The sequence below is a fragment of the Penaeus japonicus genome, unplaced genomic scaffold, assembly GCF_977035675.1.
Source record: "Penaeus japonicus unplaced genomic scaffold, GWHDUDI00000001_assembly GWHDUDI00000006, whole genome shotgun sequence".
Classification (NCBI taxonomy): domain Eukaryota; kingdom Metazoa; phylum Arthropoda; class Malacostraca; order Decapoda; family Penaeidae; genus Penaeus; species Penaeus japonicus.
Window position 1 is genome coordinate 23,885,723 of NW_028234408.1, and position 9,915 is coordinate 23,895,637.

Sequence of the window (9,915 nt, forward strand, 5' to 3'; positions counted from 1 at the left end):
AACAATAATAATGACAATAAGACGGTATAATTATAATGATAACACTAATATTAATGATAATGTTAATAATGATAGTAACAATAATGATAATGCTAATAATAATAATGGCAGTATCATTGTTATCACTATTGTCATCATTCTCTATTATTGTTTGCATTACTACCACTATGATCATTAGTCGTACCATTTTCATAGATAATCTTTATCGATATTCTTCTTATCATTTTCCTTATCAATATTGTCCACCTCTTTTTATTATTCACTATTGTTATCTGAATAACGGTTATTGCCATTGCAATGATCATACTGATTATAAGTGATTGCATTGCTACATCAAATGCTTTCATTTTCACCTTCATTATTTGCTGATTATCAAAGTTGCCATTATTTTTATTATCATTATCATTATCATTTTCGATTTATTAGACTAAATCAGAAAGAAAAAATATATATATACATGATAAAGTTCCTTCGACATTTTACAGGATTTTCCACTCCAGGGGTTTTAGTTCATAAACTATCAAGATCACCATGATAAATTAATTACACAGGAAGGTATTATATAATATTGCATGACCTCTTTATCAATTCCATCTGTACTACATCTCCACTCATCCCTCTCCTTCGCTTTCCCTCTCCTTCTCCCCTCTCTCTCTTGCCCTTTCTATCTTCGGGGTCACACAGGCGAGAAGAGAAGAGAGAAAAAAAAGACCAGAGGGGAAGACAGCATCCCTACCCCGTCACCAAGCTAATCACTAACTGAAATATGATAGGTTTCGTCCGTAGAGTTTTAGAACCCTTCAGGTTTGTGATGTGAGTCCCCCATCTTATTAATCACCCTCGCGATAATCCCAACTGCCGCACTTATCAAGAACTGGCCTCCCTTTCTAACTTACTAATTGACTGACTAAGTAATCTAGATGACCCTCGGCCGTTGGCGGTGGCCATTGCTGGGGAGTGTGTGGTCGGGATTGGAAAACTGCCGAATTTAGTTCTCCTCCTCCTTCGCCTTCGATGAGTTTGAAATTAACAGCGACCGAATTAGAAGCTTCCACTGCCCTTGCATATATTCAAACAAACTCTCTCACACACACACTCACACACACACACACACACACACACACACACACACACACACACACCCCACCCAAATACAAAAACCTATAAAAACTAATCTCAATATCAAAATCAATCTAACATAACTCATAACTACAATATATATAAAACCGAATATAACAATCTAAATTTATTATGTACATATGTATATATATATGAAAAATATATATATATATATATAATATATATATAATCAAATATTAAAAATATAAAATAATTATATATATATATATAAAGGTATATTATATATAATTTAGCTATATGATATGAATATATATATATATATATGTACCTGTGTGTGTGTAAACATATATATATATATATATATATATATATAATATATATAGAAGATATATATATAATATATATATATATATATATAATATATATATATAGATATAGATATGTCTCTGTCAAACCATATAATTGATGATGTAGAAGTGTATGTGTGTGTGTGTCTGGTGGCTGTTGGGTACCCACTATGATGATTAAGAAATATAAATATGGGTTGTGTGTGTATATTATATATATATGATATATATATTTTAATATTTATATTAATATAATATATATATATATATAATATATATATATATAATATTCAATATATATAGAAGTATAAAAAAAAAAATGGTTGTAGAAAAGAATAACAAAAAAGACATATATATACTATATATATATAAATATATATATATATATATATAATATATACATAATTATATAGTATATATAGATTTCTATAATATATAATTATATATATATATATTATAATATATATATAGATCATGTATAAACTCATATATATCTGAAATCTAATGATATATATAATATAGATTATGTACTTAATATAGCTATATAAATATATATATATATAATATATATGATATATATATATATATATATACAGTTATTAATATATTACATACTATACTATGATATATAATATATATATATATATATATATATATAATATAATAATCACTCATATATATATAGTATATATATATATATGTATGGGTGTTAATATATATATTTATATATATAATAAAAACATATATACACACACACACACAGCACACACTCACTCACACATATATATGTATATAATATATGTAGATTGTGTATGTAATATGTGTGTGGTGAGTGTATGTGTGTAAGTGTGTGTGTTGTGTTGTTGTGGTATGTGTATGTGTGGCGGATGTGGGTGTGTGTGTGTGTGTGTGTGTGTGTGTGTGTGGGTCCTGTGTGTAGTGTTGTGTTGATGTGTGTGTGTGTGTGTGTGTTGTGTGTGTGTGTGCACATGTGTACTGTGTGTGTTGTGTGTGTGTGTGTGGTGTGTGTGGTGTGTGTGGTCCTGTGTCTGTGTGTGTGTGCTGTGTGTGTGTACATATATACTGTGTGTGTATATATATATATATATATATATATATATATATATATATGAGATATATATATATATATATATATATATATATAAGATAATGATAGATTAGATATATAGATAGATAAGGATAAAGGATAGATAGATATAGAGATACACTCATATATATACAAAATATATAATATACATGCATAAATATATATATATACATACATATATATAGATATATAGATATATATATATATATAAATAAATATAAATATATACATTACATACAACATATATATATATATATATCTATTATCTAATATATTAATATATATATATATATAATATATATAGTATTATAGATATAATATAATATATAGAGAGAGAGAGAGAGAGAGGAGAGAGAAGAGAGAGAGAGAGAGAGAGAAACAGAGAGTATCTATGACGAACTATATATATATATAAAATATATAAGATATATATATATATATCTATATATATATGTTATGTATATATATAATATATATATATATATCGTAGATATATATATATATATATAACTAGATTGGAATATAATATATATATATAGATATATATATATATATAATAATATATAATGTAGATATTTAATTTATAGATATATAATATATAATATATATATAAAGTCCTCATTTTCAATAAATTTTCTATTTTGTGTATAGTGGGGGGGGGTTATCTGCCAGTATCACATATATATATATAGTATATATATATACCTATTTATATATAGAATATATATATATATCTATATATAATAATATATGTCTATATATATATATAATATATATATTATATGGATAGATATTTATATTACAAATAAATAATAATAATTCAATTAATAATATATATATAGACCATATATAAAATAATATATATATATATAAAATAAAATAAAAATTTTAATTAATATAACTGCAACTGGAGGTGTCAGTCAGGGGAACAGGTCTTCCATTTATGTTTTTCCATCATATACGCAGTCTCAACAATATATATAAATAATAATATTTATATATATATATATATACATATACATAGATATAAATATATATATATTGATATGTATATATATGTATATGTATATTGAATAATATGTATATAATATATATATATATAGATATATATAAATATATATAATATATATATATAGTATATATATATATATATATATATATTATATATATATATAGATATATATATAGAAAATGTAATATAAATATATATATATATATAATTATATATATATATATATATAGATACTATATAGATATATATTTATATAAATAATGATATATATATAGATATATTATATATGCATGTATGTATGTATGGATATGTAATGTATGTATATAATATATATAGATATATATATACATATATATATATATAATATAAAATATATAGATAAAAATTTGTAAGATAGATATATATATAATAAGTATATATATTTATATAACTACATATGCGTGTATAGGTATATATATATATTATATATATATAGATAGAATATATATTTATATATATATATTCATATATACATATATATAATAGATATAGATATAATATATATATATATATTATGTAATATATAATATACACAAAAAATTAAATATTTACACACACACACACACACCATATATATATATACTATATATATATATAATATATAATATAGATATATATATAATATATATATAGGTATATGTATGTAGTAATCATGTGTGTGTGTTGTGTGTTGACATGGATATGAGAATGGAACAGGAAATGGGAGGGTGAGGAGGGGGAAGCGTTGGGACCAGCGGCGGCCTCCAGGCGGCATCGTCCGAGCTTGCGAGGGGGCGGGGGGAGAGGTGGTGGGAGAGAGGGAGCGAGTTGGAGGCGGGAGAGAGAAATGGAAAGAAGCCCGGGGGCTGGGCGTTGGGAGCGAGACAAGGGGTGGTGAGACGTGGAGAGTAAAGGGTTGTGAGCGGAGGGGGGGTGGGATAGAGAGGGTAACCGTGGGCGGGGTGGCCGGGCGGGGGGAAAGAAAGGAGGAGAGCGGTAAAGAGAGCGCGAGAGAGAGCAGAGAGAGAGAGCGCGAGAGAGAGGACATTGGGCAGAGTGCGAGCGAGGGGGGGTGAGAAGCGGGAGAATGAAGAGAGAGAGAGAAGGAGCGAGTGTTGTGTGTGTGTGTGTGTGAGGGCGGGCGCGCGAGCGGGGAGAAGAGAAGTGAGAGAGAGGCGTGTTGTGTGTGTATGAGGTCGTGTGTGTGGGATTTGAGTGTGCGCTGTGAGTGTAGAGTGCGTGTTTGTGTGTGTGTGTGTGTTTGTGTGTGTGTGTTGTGTGTTTTATTGGGTGTGTGAGTGGAGTGTTTGAGAGGGGGGCGCGCGAGCGGGGCGCAGAGCGCGCAGCGAGAGCGGAGGAGTGTTGTGTATGTTGAGTAGTGAGGACGGGCGTGTGAGTGTTTGCGTGCGAGGAGGGTGAGTGTTGTGTGTGTGAGAGTGAGTTGGTGTGTGGGTGAGTGTGAGGTGTGTGTTGTGTGAGTGTCGTGTTTTTTGTGTGAGTTGTGTGTGTGTGTGTAGTGTGTATGGTTTTGACTGTTTGTGTGGGATTGGGTGTGGGGATGAGTGTTATGTGTGAGTGTGACGTGTGTGTGAGTGAGTATGATAGAGTGTGTTTGATTGTGTGATGGGAGTGTGAGTGTATAGTGTGTGTGTGTGTGGTGTGTGTGTCTTGTGTTTGTGTGTTGTGTTTGTTTGTGTGGGGGGGGTGTCATGTGTGTTTGTTCTGGTGTGAGTGTATTGAGTGTGTGTGCTTTGTAGAGTGTGTGTGAGTTTAGTGAGTATGTGAGAGAGGGGGGGTGGAGTGTGGGTGTTTCCTTGTGTGTGTGTGTGAGTGTTCTGTGGTGTGAGAGGTGATTTAGTGTTAAGGTTTGTTTAGTTTCGTGTTGTGTGGAGTGAGTCTCAGTGTAGTGTGTGTGTGTGTGTGTGTGTGTGTGTGTGTGTGAGCTGTTAGGTGTGAGTTTGTGTTTGAGTTGGCTGGGTTGGTGTATAGAGATTATTGTGTTATGAGTGTGGTGTGTTGTGTTTTTGTGTGTGTGTGTCGTGAGTGAGTGGGGGGTGGGGGGGGGGGGGGATTGGGGGGGGGGGGGGGGGGGGGGTGGGGGGGGGGTTCGGAATGTTTGTGTGGTGTGATAGTGTTCGTGGTGTGTGTTAGGTGTTGTGTGAGTGTCGGTGTGTGTGTGTTTTTGTGTCGTTTGTTAGTGTGAGGCTGTCGTGTGTGTGTGTTGTGTAGAGTGTGGTTTGTTGTTGAATAGTGTGTGTGTGATTGTGGTGAGTGTAGTGTGGATGTATAATATCTTATATCTGGGTGTATAGGGTGAGATATAGTTAGTGTGTGCTTAGATGTATGATATGAGGTGTGAGTTCGAGGATAGGGTGAGCGGTGACTATTTAGTGTTTGTTAGTGTGTGTGTGTGAGATTTAGATATATTTGATCAGAGTGTTGTTTATTATAGTTGTATTTAGGGATTGTGATGGTTGATTTATATATATATAAAAAAATAAAGTGTGTGAGATAGATATATATATATATTGTAGGTTTGAGGTTTTTTTGCTATTTGCATTCGCAATTACTTTAGTTAGTTGTTGGGTTGTGTGGGGGGGTGGGGTTGTTGTTGGTTTGTATGTATGGATATTTACTTGTATACGTGGAGGACTTGTAGACAATGGTGTACTTGCTGTATTGGTAGTACTGGGTGGCTTACTGGGGGGGGGTGTGTGTGGGTGTCTGATGTACTGTCTGTGACGGGGGGGGGGGTGCATTGGGTGGGGCGATTGGTGGCAGAGAGAAATGGCGGGCGAGGGCGCGCTCAAGGGGTAGGTAGCACCCGGCCCGGCGAGGCGAGGGGTCGAGAATAGGCACGGTTAGCGGGTGGGGGCGCTCGGAGATACTGTGCGGTGGTGGCGACGCTAGGGGGAGGGGGGGGTATTGGGGGCGCGGCGGCCCCGCGCCGGGGGCTGGGGGGAGGTGTGGAAGGGGCGGCGGCGTGGGGGGGTAGGGCGCGCGGCGGCAAGGAGAGGTGGAGTGGATTTTTGAGGCGGGAGCAAGTCGGGTGGAGGGCGGGGAAGGATAAGAGGTTGGAAGGGAAAAGGAGAGAGATATAACGGAGAACTGGCCAACAGGGCCTCGAAACGAGAAGAAGAGAGGGGCAACGGAACGCGCGCGCGCGAGAACAGAGAGAGGAAGGAGAGAGAGGCAGAGAGACGCGAGCGGATAAGCGGAGAGAGAGAGGAAGAGCGTCGAAGATTGAGCGCGATACGAGAGACGAGAGCCGTGCGAGAAGGTGGACTTGGAGGCGGCCGGGGCGGGAGTCTGTTTGAGGGATACGTAAAGCGCGGAGGACGTCGGACCCTGCGGGTGGGAGGAGAGAGAGAGAGAGAGATAGTGACGGAGAAAGAACGCCGCATGCGCATGGGCCGGCATGATAATGTCTAAAGGGGAGATGTGGATGCTATTACGGGGAGAGCGAGGGGTGTGAAAGGGTGGAGGTAAGGGACATGTGAGGATGCGGAGGGGGGGAGTGTAAGAGGGAGAGCGAGACGAGAGGCGCGGGACCGCGGCACATAAGGCAAGGAAGCGAGGCTGGGCGTAGCGCGCGCGAGGCGCGAGATAGAGAGAGAGAGCGAGAGCGAGAGAGAGAGAGGAGGAGAGAGAGAGAGAGAGTGAGTAGTAGAGAGAGAGACTAGAGAGAGCGTGAGAGAGAGAGATCGAGAGAGAGACGAGAGATAGAGAGAGCGAGCGCGAGAGATCGAGACGAGTTGTGTTTGTGTGTGTGGGTAATGTGTCGTGTGTGGAGTGAGTGAGAGAGAGTGTGTGTGTTAGATTTGAGAGAGTATTTTAGTTTGTGTGTTGTGAGTGTGAATGTTTGTGTGTGCTGCAGAGTGTAGTGTAGTGATGTGTTTTGTGGTGTGTTTGAGGTGTATGTGCTGTGAGTTTTGGGTGTTTGTGTTGGTTGTTCATGTGGTGAGTGTTTGTGTCTGAGTGAGAGGATGAGTGTTTTGTGTGAGAGTGTTAGGGGGGGGGGGGGGGGGGGCGGCGGGAGTGGGGGTGGGGGGGGGGTGGGGGGGGGGGGTGGGGTGGGGGGGGGGGGGGGGGGGGGGGAGTGCGGGTGGGGGGGGGGGGCGGAGGGTGGAGGGAGGTGAGTGTGATTGAGTAGTGTGTGTGTGGTGTGTGTGTGTGTGTTTTTATGTGGTGAGGGGTGTGTGTGAGAGAGGTAGTGTTAGGTTTGTGTGTTTGAGAGTGTGTGTGTAGATACCTGGAGATTTGTAGATTGAGTGTGTGTTGTGTGTAGTGTGTGTGTGTTAGTGTGTGTGTGTGTGATGTGATTGAATGTGTTTCTGTACACTATCTCTACACTCACACTATACACTCACATAACTCACTCAAATCGCTCTCTCAACAACTTATAATATATATCACTATACAATATCTCTATATACGCACTCGCATCTACTCACACACTATCAGATAGTTAGTGTGTGTGTTGGAGTGTCTGTGTGAGTGGTTGTGGGTGGTGCAGTGTGTGTGTGTGTGTTGGTGTCTGTGGGTGAGAGTGTGGGTGTGTTGTGGTGTTGTGGTAGTGTGTGAGCGTGTGGTTGAGGTGTGTGTTGAGTTGATGAGGGTTTGAGTCTGTGAGTGTTAGTGAGTGTGTGTGTAGATGAGTGTGTGTCGTGTGTGAGTGTGTGTAGTTATTAGTGTGTTAGGTTGTTGTTAGTGTAAAGTTTAATATGTTATTGAGAGAAAGTTAGATATAGTAGAGTATCATTTGATTTATTACAGTTGTTTTTTTTGATATTGTTAGTTGATAACTATAGCTTTTTTAGATTAGAGAGTGTGTGAGATACATTATAAGTTTAGGATGTATATAGAGTTATTGTTTTTGATGTTTGTGTGTGGGGTGTGTGGGGGGTGTGGGAGTGGGTGGGGTGGGGGTGGGTGTGGGGGGGGGGGGGTGGGGGGGGGGGTGTGGGGGGGGGGGGGGGGGGGCGGGGGGGGGGGGGTGTGGGTGTTGGTGGGGTGGTGTTGTGTGGGGTGTGTGAGTGTGTGTTTGGAGAAGTGAGAGTGAGTGTGTGTGTTAGTGTATGTCGTGTGAGATTGACTTTTGGTGTTAGGGTGCTGTGAGTGTGCTTGTGTTTTTATAATTTATTTTACTGATATGTGTGATATTATTGATATATGGGGTGTGTGTGTGGGTGGTGGTGGGTGTGTGTGTGTGTGTGTGTGTGGGTATGATGTGTGGGTGGGTGTGGGTGTGGCTTGTATATATGCGTAGACACATCAATATATATAGAAGATAGAGATATTGATTTATAGAGTAGATATTTTGTGGTGTGTAGCGTGTTATACTGTTGAGTAGAGATTTGTGTGATTGTTTAAGTGAGTGGGTTGTGGTGTTGTTGTTACAATTCTGAGTGGTTGAGATAGTATTTTTTGGGATTGTTGGTGTGTGTAAGTGTTAGAGAAGAGTGTGAGTGTTTTTGTGTTGTAGAGAGTTTTGTAGTTTTTTGTGGCTAGGTGTGGGTGTGGGGGGGTGGGTGTGTGTGGGTGGGGGGTAGTGTGTGTTAGGTGGTTTGAGAGTGTGAGAGTTTTAGTGAGATTATTGTGTGAGTGTTGATGTTGTGTAGATATGGGGGTGGGTGGGGGGGTGGGGGGTGGGTAGTGTGTTTGTTTGGAGTGTCGTTCTGTGTGTGTTTGAGTGAGTGTGTGACGTTGTGTTTGTGTGTGTCTCAGTGTAACAATGGGCGTGGGGTGCTGTATAGGAGGGTGGGGGTGGTGGGCTGTGAGTGAGTGGGTGTGTGGGTGGTGTTTGTGGGTTGTGTGTGTTGTGTGTCGTGTGTGTGTGTGTGTGTGAGTGTGTGTGGGGGTGTTGTGTGTGAGTGTGTCTGTGTGAGATTCTGGTAGTGTCTGTGTGTGTGTGTGTGTGAGTGTGTGTGTGTGTGTGTGTGTGTGGTGTGTTTAAGTGGGGGAGTGTATGTATTTTTGTGTGGTATTGTGGTCTGTGGTAAGTGTATGTGGGCTGAGATCTTTTATTTGGTGTGTGAGTGAGAAGTGAGAGTGTGATGTGTGTGATGTGTGGTCTGTGTGTGTTTCTGGTGGTTTAGGGTGGGTGGGTAGCGGCGGACTGGAGGGGGGGGGGGTGTGTGTGTGGTGTTGCTGTGCTTGTGTCCTGTGTGTGAGTGAGTGTTTGTGGAGTGGGTGTGTGTGTGTGTGGGTGTTTGTGGGTGAGTGTGTGTATGTGTGGGGGGTGTGTGTCTTGTGTGAGTGTAGGAGTGTGTGTGTGTGTGGTGTGTGTGTGAGTCGTTGTCGTGGGTGTGTGTGGATGTGTGTGTGGAAGTGTGAGTGTAGTGTGTGTG